The sequence below is a fragment of the Struthio camelus genome, chromosome 11 (assembly GCF_040807025.1).
Source record: "Struthio camelus isolate bStrCam1 chromosome 11, bStrCam1.hap1, whole genome shotgun sequence".
Taxonomy (NCBI): Eukaryota; Metazoa; Chordata; class Aves; order Struthioniformes; family Struthionidae; genus Struthio; species Struthio camelus.
In genome coordinates, this window is record NC_090952.1 from 13,877,452 (window position 1) to 13,891,009 (window position 13,558).

Sequence of the window (13,558 nt, forward strand, 5' to 3'; positions counted from 1 at the left end):
AAAGGAGATAAGAAATACTTGTCTTTTCAGCTACTTCCTAAGGCTTACTTACAGGTGCTTAAACATTATTACCTCTTTTCTTATACGAACAACTGTCTTTTCTGAGCCTTCTCTGCAAGTCTTAGCAATATTTATTCCCAAAGAACAGACAAGTGGAGGGTCAAAGCCAGTAAGGAGCAGGATAGGTCAAATGCTATAGAAGGGGACTGCAATGATGCTTCAATTATTAATAATTTAGTTTAGCATTCATTTTTCAATATTTAGTTTTTAACATTCATTATTGCATCACCGAACATAGATAGGAGATACACGGCAGGAAAATAAAAGGTGAAAATAAAGAGGGGGAAAAAAACAGACAGAGAATAAAAATCCTTTCTATTGTTCCAGGCATACTTGATTGCTAAGCTCAATTTAGTTCAGTGTTTCACTCTCTAGGGATTGCTTAGCCGAACTTGTATCTAAAAGACAGGACACTTTAGGAAGGTCCCATGTTATTTCTGGAAACTACTATTTGATTACACAAACCACTACATTTGTTAGTATGTATAGATACTTCTAAAATACAAGCTATTGTTCCAGCTTATCTTTTTATGTATGTACATGCATACATACATAAACACACATACAGGCATGTACATACCTTGTTTAAGGCAACAGGACATACATGCATGCATACTGCGTCAAAATACAACTCAGTGTTTTGTTCTGTTGAGTGAAACTGGATGCTCTGTGCGTAACAGCACATTCCTCCAAGTACAGCATGGGGATCACACAGAACTTGGTGTTTATTTCCCTCAAGAGGATTCTTTCCTGTGTTTCTCCAGGAAGTTTCCTTACATGTAGCTTGTTCTTTCAGGTATGTTTGAGAATCCGGGTAAGGACACTTCCGATGCTGCAGAAGGCAATGGTAAGTAAGAGACATTAGGGCTGTCTGCACAACTTATGAAGGCTGCAAGCACATTATCCTATTTTACCTCATCAGCTGTAAGGTACAAGACACAAATAGCACCCACTAGACAAAAACTCATCCTAACTCGTGTGTCTCCATGCCAAGTAAACATGCCGTGATGGATCAATCAATCTAACCTTACACAAATCACTCCTTCACATATATTGCATCCTGTGTCTACTATAGGAGACTACACTAGAAGACTACTACAATGTAAACTCTTGAAATTCTACATTTGGCCTTCTAAAGACATTTTTTTTATTTCAATAATCTAAAAAACTAGAGCTACTTTAGTGATCTCTTCTTATCTCCAAGGTATGGAAAGGCAAACGTTATGCTCGATGTCAAGTCACATTCTGTAATTAGTACTTTAGTAACACCACAGCATCACACTCGTGGAACACTAAAAAGACAGCTACTGACATTGCAGGAAGGTACCTTCTACCTCAGTGTCTCTCTCTCTCTCTCTTCTCCTTTTTAGCTGCATACTTTCAGTTTATTTACATCTGTTTTTTGAGTTTCCCATTTAAATAACCCAAGATAACTACACCTGTTGAAGAAAGTAAAAATAATCTTTCAACTTTTTATAAAACAATGTTTAAATTATAAGGATTGAAGTTTCTGATTCCTTCCCAGTATGCAAACTCTATTTATTGTATGACACAACACAGATCTATTAATTTCTTTCTATTCATTTTTCCTCTCTGACATTAAACACTAGAATAATTCAAAGAAAAAGATCAGGTCCTAAAAGGTCATGTTCATGACATATTTTTGCCACTGAGGGGAATTAGTGTTGCTGCTTACAAGCTACTTTTCTAGCAATATAGTTTTATTTACTCACTGCAAGTAGATACAGAAAGGAATATATCATTCAGTTTTAATAAAACCTTGCGTAATTAAACATAGACGGATAAAGTCTAGTCCCAGTGAATGTACAGCTATTTTTTCAGTGGTTCTTCTACACAGACCATTTTGAAAATGCTTTTAAATAAAATGATTTGAAAAGGCTAGTTCTCTATATGCCATATATTTACCAGAAAGATCACCTTTTATTCTCAAGCTTCACGTTCTTTTGGCTTGACTCTAAGGAAATAAACGGAACCACTTATTTACGTGAATAAGGTTAAGTCAGATTCAACCCTTGTCATTTCTAGCTCTGAATACCTATTTTCAGTTAAAAACCATCAGAGTGGAGTTTAAATAGCCACTAGAAAACAAGATATATTTTAACAGATGTTAAAACTCACTTAGATGAGTAACTGAGGCATCATCCTAGAGTAAAGAAACAAAAATGGATATGATCCTACAACAGTGAAATAAAAAGAAATTTTGCCAATATTTTCAGGGAAAAAAGCAAAATTGAAGGGCTGATATTAATAACAAACAGGAGAATACATTCATTAATAACTGTCCTTGCAAATAAGATGATTTTAAAATATTTAGCTACACTCCTATATTTAATACAACTAAAAGAATATTAACAAATCAGGTAGTTTGCTGTGCTTGTAATCTGACTAAAAATTGTGGTGCTGCAGAACGCAGTTTGGAGTGGGGAAGCATGCACATGAAAACACACCAGTGCTTAGCAGCTTTTTGTTTATTCTTTTGTTCCTGAAACGGCACAGGAAATTACTACCTGTCTGTGGTAACCAACAATTACGAGAAAAAAAATTAATTAAATGTTACATTACTGAAATGGAAGTAGACATTTAACAAATCAAGCAGAACACAACTGCAGCATATAAGTTACTGGGGAGTTTCAGTGTATTTAAGCAGAACAATATCATGTTGCAGAGGTGACAATAAGCGCTTCTGGTACCTTGCAATGTTTAAAACCAGTACAACAGTTTTAAATAGGATGAGAATATGTAATGAGTTGTATACAAGCACATTTTGTAGACCCATCAACAGTCCTCAAGACTTTCACATCAACATGAGTCCAGAGCTCCTGAGGTTAAAAGGCAGTGTGATTTTATATGTTAAATACTGGGTAAAGAAACATTTTACGTGTGGGAATATAAAGCTGAAAAACTTAGTTACATTTCATTTGCTCTGTGCCATTTTCACAGGCGCTAACAGCACTTGTGGCTCTACTGTCTTCAACTCTGCCAAAATTGATATATCAGACTTCAAGTGGGTTTAAATATTTATATCTAGAATTCTATTTTCAGGCTCTGCACAGATTTAACTGCATTTATTTTCAACTCTGGTAATTTCTGTATACACTCTAAACTTGAGGATGCCAGATGTTCAAATGCCTCAGAGGATTATTATTACTTATTTAGTTATATAGATCCATTCCTCTTGCGTCCAGATGCACAGAGAGGAAGTAGAGAAAAGACACCCTCCCAGAGGGTTAACACCTCCTCCTGATGAGGCTAGAAGTGAGGGAGTCACAGATTCTGAGTTCTAGAAATGACTCTGATTCATTCTGCAAACTCTTACCAGCATTCTCATCAGTGAATACAAGAACTAAACATGTTTAGATTTTCACAGGCTAAACTTATGTAGCCATGTTTTAAAATTCTGGTCTTCCTTCTAATTAATGATTGCAAAATGAATCAGAATATTTAAGGAAAATACACTGTAGAATATCAGCTGTTATATAAATGTAAAAACACAAAACTATTAGCAAAAAAAAGACTGAAGTTTTGATTTATACACATTACTTTCCTATTAGAAAGATTTCCTTCAAAAGAGGTTTGACTACATAAATGCCACCCTAGATAGCAAAATTCTGCTGGCCATATAAAGGTGATAAAAGAAAGAATGATAGCAAAAGACACTGTCAGTAGTTCATTGATACAGCATTGAAAAAGGAGTCATGCACAGATTTAAATGAAAGTATGAACACACTTACACCTTTTAGGAAAAGATAAACTTTTGATAAGCTTAGGTAAAACCAACTCCTGAAATGTGCAAAACTGAAAAAAATAACAGAATAATGTAATAAAAATGGAAAAACTAAGAAATGAACTAAGCTTTCAAGGAAGCAGAGACACTGAACTTACTATTATTGCAGTACTTGAATTTAAATTTTATAGAAACCCTAAAAATCAACACATCAGCACACCACAGGCACTAGAGTTCTAGAAATCCTCAAGTTAGTATCAAAGCCTGAATTCTGAATTAGGAAACAAGACTTCGACCAACCTGTTCCAAATTTGTTATTTCTGTCACACAGCCTCAGCTTCCTCTTTCTTTACAAATAAATGTACTCCTAAATTTGCATACTGCTACTGTCATTAATATCTGACCAGCATCTAGATAAAGAAGTTGGCATCAATGTGTATCAGGACACTATATAAGCATATACTAAACATAGAATATTTGGACCAGGCTTGTCAACCCACAAGACTATTCTCTGCTTTTAGGTTTTTCTCCAACTCCACAAACTGGAGCCACAATAAATATTTGGAAAGAAATGATGGCTCATAGCAATGCATTTCTGATCAACAGAATGCTGATCCATAGCAGCAAGTGACATCAGAATTTACCTCCAGCAGAATACTGTCTTTCCGCTGAAATGTATTTCAGCTCACAAGAACAATGCTTTATTAAAGCAGAAGGAAGAAATGCGGTAAGACTTTGCTTTGCTAGGCGAGCGTATAAATCAGCTCTATTTGAGAAAGCCCATTAAATGTGCAGTAAAGCAATGTGCTGCCATAAAAAGAGACTAGAACTTGTTGCTAAACAAGCATTTGCTCTCCATCTCTGTCAAAAAGAGTCTAGGTACAACACAGAGTCAATACGTATTACTGTTGTAAGCTTGGACTGACACTGTTGAAAAAGCGTGACTAGACAATGAGGATCTATTAAAAATGCCGAAAGTGTGTGCAAGGATAGATGCTAAATTACACAATGCATATGTGACACTGCCAGTCTGGTACTCTCACAGACAGTACACACAGGCTGTATCTACGTTAGAGTTTTAGTTCAGATCAGGAACTTGTGGAGCAAAGGACTGAAGGATTTGAAGCTGGTATGCTTTCTTGACACCAAGCAAGATGACAAAACAAGCATCTAATGATCACATAGCATAGTTCTCCCAGAAGAAGTGATTTGTACCTTTTTTAGAGGATCAGATTAAATTTTTAAACGCTTAATCTTAGCATGTTTGAGAAGTAGCACTTCCGTGTATCCCATAGAGTTTTATACTTAAGAGCTAGAGAAATAACGTGTGCTATGCAGAAGTGATAACACCAGCAGTAGAGCAGAACTAGGATTGGAGTGGGGGAATAGGAAACCAGTGTTTCCTCATTGTTCTTACAGAACATAAAGCAATCTAGAGTTTACAAATATTATAAATGTTTGCAAAACAGTGACCTGTTTCAGTAAACTTGTATCCTGCTGTTTAATAGCAATCGCCTTCCTTATGAGGTATATCTACTCTGGACAATTCAGTGGAGCGCAGAAATACCCAAGCTAGATCTAAATGAAGTTCCCTACAGACAACAATAGTTTTCTGTTACACAGGAGAGAAGTATCCTATAGTCTACTGCTCCTATAGTCTACACTGTACAGGTGTCAGGGTCCTCCCTCCCTTTAATGCAAAGAAATCAAATATCTACATGAGATACACGCATATTTAATTTTATAAATAATTCATGGTTCCAGCTACTAAAAATCACTTGTTGTACATGTCCTAATCATCAGTGTTTCTGACCTAGAAACAGGGTAACAATGTTTTGTCCAGAGAAATGGTACAAGTGATCAAGAGAATGGTGATCAAGCAGAGTTTGAAAATACGTTTGCATCACTCAGCTGAGATAGCCATAGTTAAAAGTGACTTGTTTAGAAGTCTGCAGGACCTGTTCTATGGGTCATGGTGCCACCTAGAGGAGAGCTGAAAAGGACGAAGCAGCATAGTTACTGAAAAGACTGTAGCATCACGTTAATGGAACTTGTTAAATTTGGTCCAGCTCACATAACTATGAGACAAAGAATACGTATTAAGGTTTGAAGAGGGGGGGAAAAAAAAAAATCTTACTTAAGAGCTCAGCTGTATGTTGAGCACTGTGCTGTAGTGATATGATACAAATCTTTTCATAAAAAGCTCATTCACAGTGATGGGAATATAAGCCTTCAATTCAAAGCATGTTTTCTGATAATTAAAATACCTACAGGTTTTTGAAAAAAATAAATCAAACTTAATTTTGTTTTAATTTCTGCTTGATGATGTATTAAAAAGGAACTTCATTTGACATTTTGATTAATGATTAAAATAAAATATGGAGTACTCCAATGTACACTTAGATTAACACCGTGGAAATAACTGATTCTACTCAGCTTTATCTTTCAAAGGCCCCCTAAGAAAAGGCAACACTTAGTGTTATTACAAAGTTATTGCTCACAAAAACACACCGAGTTTACTAACAGGGACAACAGGGAGGTAGAAACCAAGACTCCCGACAAGGAAGAGGGCATTTAAGCCCAGTATATATGAAACAACCCGGAAAACAAAAGAAAACAGAGACGCTATGAGATTATGTATTATTTTAAAACATAACCTAAAATTTCAATACATACATGTAAGGAAAAACATGAAACAACGGATGCTCAAATACAATGGTTATGAGCACAGCAAAATCCATAAGACTCATTAAAGTAACATACACATGATTATTAGAAAAGAGCAAGACAGAAGTGAACTATCTATTTTAAAATCTTACATAGAACCTTACAAACAGTTTTAAAAAATTAATACGGCTATAGATTAGGCCTTTATAAATTTTTCTAAACATCAGGATAATAAATAGGCATACCAACTCTATACAGACAACATATAGATATCTATGTTGACATGTGTTTTATAAGTTTCCATTTTATCTCAAATATTTTTAGATGTTAAGAGTAGAAAAAGCAACCCGTATCAGTTAAAAGAAACATTTCTTCCCAAGTTAATAGTGTCCATCCCTATAACATAATTGGCCATTTCTTGATGCCATCTTTAACACAACTTATGTTGATCAGATAGTCTAGAAAAGGAAACAAAACAAAGCAGAACTAGACTGACCCTCGAGATGGGGGCAAGGGCAGACACTATCTCAGAGAAGATGGTAATTGCAAATTTCCACTGAATTCAGAAAAGGAAACTTTGGCATTTTCCATTTTTATTAGAGTGTTTTATCCATAATCAAAAAGTAGTATTTTGATTACAGAAGAACACAGAGGACCAGTCTGAAAACGCACTCATTTCTGCCACATGAATTCTTTTTCCTGTAGCTCTTGCCCGGAATATCTTCTACAATTAATTCAAAATGCTGAGCTAATTTGTTTTCTCCCATTGTTTTAAGTGCTTTCAGATGAGATAAAATCCAAAGGTACTTATCCAAACATAGCAAAATTGATGAAGAATTCCTAGACATCATAATCCTCACATAAGGTGGATGTTACCAAGGAAATATAAAAATCCATTTATGTTACAGCTACCACCAGTACCGCAAACTTTCCAGCTATTAGAAATAGCTCTAAATGATCTTTCAAAGCTTTCTGTAACATCTTGCATTTGAAAAGAGATGAAGTGAAATAATTATGAAGCTAGATGGACTCCTTTATAGCAGGAGTGCAGACAGTTAGAAAAAAAATTATTTATTTTTATTTTTTCTCTAAGGAGGGCATGAACCTTCGTTGTGGACCCACGGCCATACAAGGGTGCTGATCAGTCTTGTCTTTAAAAATGTTTAATGCAGCTGCAGACTGCAGAGTTGCTTGTGGAATAGGACATAATAATCAGCAGGGGAAGGAGAGCTCATTACTATGAGCTGCAGATTACCTCAGCATGAAGCCACGTATCTCAACCAAAAAAAGATTGTTACCGAGAGCTACACAAGATGTTTCTAAATCAGCTAGCTTAGTGTTCAGCCTATATTTATAACCTTCTTTTAACCTTCACAACAGCAGAAGGACCAGGATAATCTCTGAATATTAGCAACCAAAAAGTTTAGGAACAAATCACTAAGTAGTTAAAACTCCTTAGCAGACCTTTCAGGTCTCATGCTCACACAGTTGACTCCCAGTTCACATACAAAAAAAAAAAAAAAAAAAAAAAAAACACAACACAGCAGCAAGAGCTGATGTAAAAGGGCCAAGGCAGGACATTTTATATGTTGGAGGGGGGTGTCTAGCACACTGGATAGCACAGAGAAGAACCTCCCTTTCAAAAAAGGGCACTGCATGGTACCTCATATACAGATTCAGATGCTTTAAATAACATATGAAAATAAGCATAACTGCAGGAAGTAAAGACATTTGCCTTTAAGATATCTTGGACTCCCACTGGGCATAAGAGGCCAAATAGTGTTTGGACAACTTTTTAAATGAGAATGTAGCATTCTGGAGAGGAATAACAATTGTCTCCTTGTGCCAGGTGGTAAGAAAATTGGGGACTTGCAACAACTATTTGGTACTAAGGGTACCATAAAGTCAGAGACTGGAATGCATATGGGTATCACCAAAAGCTAGCTATCACCCAGCTATTGGATATTTCCTATTTTTTTCTGAGAAAAGCAAAGACCTCGTCACAAATCCCAGTATTTGCAATGAAGTGTCTGAAAAACTCTTGGCTATAATGGACGTTTAAGGGTTTAACTCCCTCATAGAATAAGATCAAGATCTTCCTGTTGCTTCATCGTATGTCACATCTGGACCTTCTCAGTACATGTGAATCGCTGGCTTTCTTCCACTGCACACACAGCAAAACTACATAAGCAATGTGTAAAATTAAAGGTGTGCCCACAGTAGGCATGTGTCTAAAATATGCCTCTCTGTCAAAAATTCCTATGTATACACTCCAGAAAAGTGAACGTCTCCTGCAGCCACAGGATGATCTGAACAGCATGCAGAGTTTCCACCTAGGCTGCTACTGCAGAAGCTGTTTTAAGTGTTCATTCGCCTGACCTCCCCAAAAAGGATCCTTCTTACACTTCTCTTTCATAATTCACCTTGTCCAATCTACATGCTTCCACATCTGCAAAGCACCTGCTAAGATGTGCACGCAAGTATTTTCTGACGACATTTATTCTGTCTGTATTCAAGAGTTTGAAGTCAAATGGCACTCAACTGCTTGAATAGTAGAGAAAAGTAAATGGAAGAGGAGCATCTAGTACAATCAAAGCAAGTTACGTTTGTTTTTAATTTCTGGCAATATGCCAGAAAGCTTCCTTGCATTCTTTCACCAACAAATGTATGGACTCTGGACAGAAGACCTCTTTTTGATAATGCCTTTGGATTTGATTTATGGAGCTAATTCTAAACCAGGGAAGTAAAGCTTTATTAAATAGCTACAGTGCACTTCATTTTCACATGACATTACCCGCATAAATTTTTGTTACAAAGGAGAAAGTTTTCCAGTGAAATTTTTTCTATACAGTAACTGTGATATAGACAAGTAGTTATAGGTATTAAATCAAAGAAAAATACTGGTAAATTAACAGGAAGACTTTTGCAAGTCTTAGTGTTACTACTACATAAAGCAGTATATTTGACTGCAAACAAATGCAAAAAGCTAATGCTTGCACTCCGCTCTGTAAAGCCACATTTAGAGATTCCTACCCTCATATTTGCTCCACACATGTAAATATTTTCACTAGCGTTTAGGGATTATGTTGTGAATAGGATCAGTGGGATGATCAATGTTAAAAATAACCCTGGGAGGTTAAAAAAAAAAAAAAAGAAAGAAAAAAAATATATATATATAATTTTTTTTTTTTTTTTACAGTATGTGGAACCACACCCTTTTGCCACAGTTTCAGCTAGCAGCAAATGGCAGTGAGATCTAGAGAGAGAGAGAGAGTAAAACAAAGAAAGGAGGGGAAATGGAGCAGGTTAACAGAACTCCTCAAGATGGTATCACTGCCAAACAAATAGTGCATCACAGCCTCACACTTCACAGGCCTTTGGGGTTCTAAGAGGCTGCAAATAGCTGTGAATGTTCATACGCCAACACGTCATCGCTTCCAGTGAATGCCGATTATTAAATAGCAGACAATAGAACTTGTCTTTTAGTAAATTTATTTCTATTGCATGGTTTATTAACAGCTGAAAATTCAGTTTTGACCTCCAGCATCCTGGAATATACTTCACTCAGCATATCTTTACCTACTTCCAAAATTAACATTATACTGTAACTGATCACTATGTATCTTGACCTGATTTTGACCTGAGATATCTCAGGACATTGCTGTGTACCGAATCATGTAAAATCAGCTACTTAGTAGATTCGACAAGAAACACAGCAATGCTTGCCTATCTAGATGAGATCAGACCCGCATCCTTATAAATGATGTACTAGGCATTGTTTTAGCTGCACAGAAAGCGGTAACACATTCTCTAATGGAAACCGAGCAATTTTTATTCCATCATAAAATTAAAATAAGGGATACTCTAAGGAAAGCACGTTTAGAGACAGTGAAATGAAGTGTACTTTACAGAAGCGTACAGCAAACTTGTAGAATTTCCTGTCGTCGAGATTACTGTGTCTGATACTGTGCCAAGAGTAGATAATTTGAAATTGGTGTTGGCATGTCAAAGCCACGGTGGCCAAAACAATTACACGGATCTAAGATCATAAGCCAATCGTTTGCTAGGATCTGAAAAAAATTCTTTTTCACATTCACCACTGTATACTTGAGATCATGATCTTACATCCTGAGGAAATCTACTAAAGTCAGTTTGCTATTCATCACTAGCAAAATTGAAGACATAGTCAAAATTTGACTATCTGAGGTCTTTTTTAGGTGATGCTGCAAATTGCTTTTCAGTTTTCCAGTGAATCATCATGTATTGGACAAGGTTTCTACAAACTGAACATGCTAGTTTTCTGACATGAAGATTTCAACCTAATATTTGTTCACTTTTTGTAGCACACAAGTCTCTTGTCATTTACCTTTTATTTAGAACTGTTAGACTTGAAAGTTTAAGCAGCTTGAAGAATTTCTCTTAAGTCAGGAAAATTATATTTTACCTATGTGATTGAACACATGATACAAATCCTAGTATAGGTTACACAGGAGGAAAACAAATTTGACACTTAGAGAAAAAATTTTGGCCTGTACTCTTCCCCAAGTAAGCAACCCTCACATACGCAGTAATTATGCAGTGGAAGAATACAAAAAGCAAGTACCAGAAAAAGCAGGAAAGCTCATGAAACATTTGCAACTCCGAACAGATTCAACAGGTTCTTCAACCAACCATGCGCGTGTAATAAGACTGAAATAGCTTAAAGCTAAAGGGCATTTAAAATAATAACCCTTTAAAAATTACAGTGACCTTAAATTTATGTTATCTATTATTCTCTCTTGCCCTTATGGCCTTGTATAAAGGATTAGAATGACTCCATCTAGAATATTTTGAACATATTAAAACTATGTAGGAAAAAAAAAAGGATAATGAAAATGATAGGAAATCCTGAAAATGGCAATCAGGAAAACAAAGTCTCAGCAGTTAAACTCTTATCAGCTATAAAATAATTTACAATACAAAACATTCACTACAAGGTACATTTGAAGGATACAGCAAAAGCAGCTATCACAAGAACTACTTGAACGGCTTATAATTAGAAAAGAATCACCCAACCCTGTCCAGTATGGTTCCACACTACTGGGAGCACTGGTGAAGTTTCACCTGTAAATACCTACTAGTCATGAGGACAAGAAACATCGCTTTGATCTTACCTTTCGCTGTGCAACGCTCCTCTGCCTTTCTGGAAGATAGATTCTTCAGCGAACTACAGGAACAGCCCATCTCTTTCTGTGGGGCTCTAGCAAATTACAGCCTTCTTTCCACCTCCGAGTTCCTGCAATTTTTAAAATTATTTTGAGACTTCTCATGTTTTAAAATATGGTTTAACAGGAAAAATTCTAGACTACTGAAATCAGCATTCGTTCACTTCTACTGCAAAATCATTCCTTCTTGTGAATATTCTTTCCTCCTCCCTTCTTTCTTTTCCAAAGATGCTACATGCAAGGAAAATCTCTCCAAAATTATAAAGTTCACATGTTTACAATCCTTCACTTCAGGAAAATCAGTTTATTTTTTCCATTCATTTTGGAACTCTGTTAAAACATAAAGCGATATATACTCTGATGTAAAATATGTATTGGTTATGAAAGTTAAAATGAACAAATATAACGGGGCCATACACCTATGTTAATGCCCTTCTTTTACAAATTATCTTTTATTATAAGGTCACTGGTTTTTATGGTGTTCAGTAGGCCTTCACGTACTCCTGCTGCCTATTTCAAGGGATAGCCTACGAGAGATCACAACAAAAGTAGCAAAGGTAACACCTCTAAACGCCTTTACTGTCAAACAACTGTGCTGTTCAAAATATTTGTATTAGAAATGCTAAAGATAGTAATGCAGAACATTCATTGTTTACTGTCGCCATTTAAAAAGTGATTCCCCTGAGCAAGGGGGGCTGACACAGTACTCTGGCAAATTCTGTCAAAGATGACCTTCTGGCCCAAGAAAGAGGGGAGGGAAGGGAGAAGACCACTGAATTTTCACAGTTGCTGATGTGCCAAATGCCTTTCATTTATCCTACTTATTTGTACATTCAGCACGATTCCCAAATTCATTATTTAGTACAGAAGTGTTTTAACTACTTTACTTGACGCTCATTTTCAAATCCCACGTATAATCATGTCTCATTGACGTGGTTTGGAGATACACACTAGGAAAATAACATGAAATAGAATAAATAAAATAACAATATACCGAACTGAGTATATACCGATAACAATATACCGAACACACACCGAGCTGTGTGTTTTATCACTATTTTATTGTCTGTCACCATGTTTTTGCCTTAGGGTTCCCCCTTTTTCCCACTTCTGCCTTCCTCTACCTCGCTCCTCCTTCGCTTCCCTCCACCCCCCAACGCCTCGCCCAGGCCGCGGCGGCTTGGTTTGCTCACTTTCTGCTTTAAGGCTCTCCCCGTCAGCCCAGCAGCTTTTCCACGCTGCCTACTCGCACGGCACCGGGGCTTCTCTCGACCCTTCCGAAAGGAGCCTGGGGAGCGAGCCAGGCCCCCCCGCGGCGCAGGCAGGATGGCTGGCCTCGCCGGTCCGGCCGGCCTCGCAGCTGCAGCGAGACAGACGGCCTTGCATCTGGCCGGCCTTGCCGCACAGGGCAGACGGCCTGGCCGGCCTCGCAGCAGGCCACCTTCCTGCTTCTCTGGTCGCAGACAGCACTGGGGCGTGGGATGCAGCAGGGCCTTTCTGCCGCCATTTTGAACTCCGAGGGCGTCGGCCGCAGGCCGGCAGCACCAGCTGCACCTCGTCATTCAGCTAACGGGAAGGCCGGGCGCTGTCCCACCGGCGGGCCGGGCCGCGCCGCGCCGCGGGTGTTCGCCTCAGCAGCCAGCCCCAGGACTCCCCCCCCGCCCCCCGTGGCGCCGCCTGTGAGGAAACGGCCCTTTCCGTGGAGACCCGAAAGCAGCCGTAACCCGGCCTGCGCCACACGCGCCCCGCCCGCCGCCCTCAGCCCGGGCCGGGCCGGCCGGCAGCCTCCCGGCGGGGACCGCCCACGAGCGGCGGCGCCGCCACCCCCCGCCCGCACCGCCCCGTCGGTAGGAGGGGGGCCTGGCGGCTCCGTGCCCGCTGC

The 13,558-nt window shown here is 38.1% G+C and overlaps 1 protein-coding gene across 1 annotated transcript in view; it reads right to left on the reverse strand.

Annotated features, from left to right (window-relative positions):
- Positions 1–13,427, reverse strand: part of MAMLD1 (mastermind like domain containing 1) — a 276,638-nt gene extending 263,211 nt beyond the window's left edge. Inside the window, exons 1-2 of the mRNA XM_068957705.1 lie at positions 12,870–13,427; positions 11,626–11,747 (exon numbers count right to left, since the gene is read on the reverse strand). The gene's annotated coding sequence lies outside the window, so the exon portion shown is untranslated. The remainder of the gene's footprint in view (positions 1–11,625; positions 11,748–12,869) is intronic.
- Between the last annotated feature and the right edge of the window lie 131 nt (positions 13,428–13,558).